Here is a 1838-nt window from a genome sequence, read left to right as displayed (position 1 = left end):
AAAAACTGCACTGGACACACTTAGGTTGACGAAGCTACTTTCGAATTCAGGTTACCCAGAGCTTGAGGGTGTTGCGCACTCACAACCACTTTTGACTGCAAGGTGATTGCAAAGGTCGCTTGACAGGAGGCAAGCTTTCTGCAAACAGTTGCAGTCTGACTCAGGCTGACTGCAGTCACAGATTCCAACATGATTTCATCAGCCTGAAAGAGCCTTATATTGATGAGAACAACTTGAAGCGACTCGACTCAACTGGCTGCCAGCTGGTTTTATTCCTACAGAATGTATGAGCTATGAAGACCGCTACAGATTGGGATTTTTCAAGATTTGTCACCGTTACTGAAGTGAAATGAAGTCAGATAACGTAATCTTATTGGATAAAACAGACAAAGTTTACAGTTTAAAAAACAATGTGATAAATCACAATACATGTTATTTCAATGCTCAGCATGTTGCAAAATGTTAAGAATCACTATCTAATCACAGTGAAGTATTGTGATAATATACTGTGGGGTGTCTGGTGGTTCCCTCCTCTAATCTAAATCAATAAAATGAAGGGGTGACAGCAGCTCAGTCCAAAGGTTTTGAGCCACTGATACTCAAAAAGCCTGATGAGTACAAGAAACCAGCTGGAAGTGTAGGTCGGTAAAAGTACTCGAGATAAATTGAGATAAAATTATTACATTTTGTGCATTTGTTTTCTCATTTTGGATCCGTTGTAAGAACTGTGGTGATACACCGACTTTTCATTTACTGAAAAAATCATATTAGTACTTTTTGTGATTTTTTGTGATGTATTAGCAAAGCTAACCACTGCCTATGAAGTTTCAAAGAACTGCAGAGATTGGCTCACCAGATATCAAAAAAGTAAATGTAGGTGGAAGGGTGTGCTTGTGTGGGACAATCTGGGGCATGTTACCAACGCTGTGAAGTAATTCTGATACTGGTACTGCGCAAAAGTCTTCTGCCACACCTTATTTCTTTATATTTTTCTATCAAAATGTAAAATACATGCAGGAATATATGGAAAAATCACATGGAAAGTGTAGTATATAGGGTAAAAGCAGAGTTTACAATTGTAACCAGATTGAAAGTCAGTATTTGGTATGACCACCTTTATTTTTCAACACAGCCTGAACTCTCTTGGTGAAGATTTCTTCTATTTTTTTTAAGCAGCCTTGAGGAATAGTTCTCCAGGTTCCTTAAAGGACATTCAAAGCTCTTCTCTGGATGTTGGATGCCTTAGATCCCACACTGCTTCAATAATATTGAGCTCTGGGCTTCAATCCATGACTGATGCTGTTTCACTGTGTGTTTTTCTATCCAGGTATGCTGTCACTGCTCTGCCAGTGTATTTGGGATCATTGTCATGTCGAAAAATGAAGCCACAGCCAACTAGGCACTTTCCAGATCCATTTATAATTGAATCAAATTCAACAAGATCCTCAACACCACTGGCTGAGATGCAGCCCCAAACCATAACATACAGTCATACATCATATGACTGTATTCAAACCATGAATGTCAGGAACTCCTGCTGTAGAGTGATTATAGTGACGTGTGTGTGTGTGTGTGTGTGTGTGTGTGTGTGTGTGTGTGTGTGTGTGTGTGTGTAAAGAAGTGGGAGTGGCAAGCTGTCTAACAATTTATGGATTTTAGACCACACATGCACAGTGAGGATGAGCAAGGATAATCCTCCAAAGCCTCCAGGACACCATCTGTACTATCGCTTAAAAACCCTTTGAGTTTATGCTACAGTGGGCCACTAGAGGGCACTGTAGGCTTGTTTAAAAACACATATGTCACTGATTGACAGAGCGATTTCCTGTGTGGGCAGG

The sequence above is a fragment of the Aulonocara sp. 'chitande type north' Nkhata Bay genome, linkage group LG3 (assembly GCF_057382095.1).
Source record: "Aulonocara sp. 'chitande type north' Nkhata Bay isolate Kocher_YH1m ecotype deep benthic linkage group LG3, A_spYH_male_GT1.1, whole genome shotgun sequence".
Taxonomy (NCBI): domain Eukaryota; kingdom Metazoa; phylum Chordata; class Actinopteri; order Cichliformes; family Cichlidae; genus Aulonocara; species Aulonocara sp. 'chitande type north' Nkhata Bay.
This window is presented reverse-complemented; position numbering follows the sequence as displayed.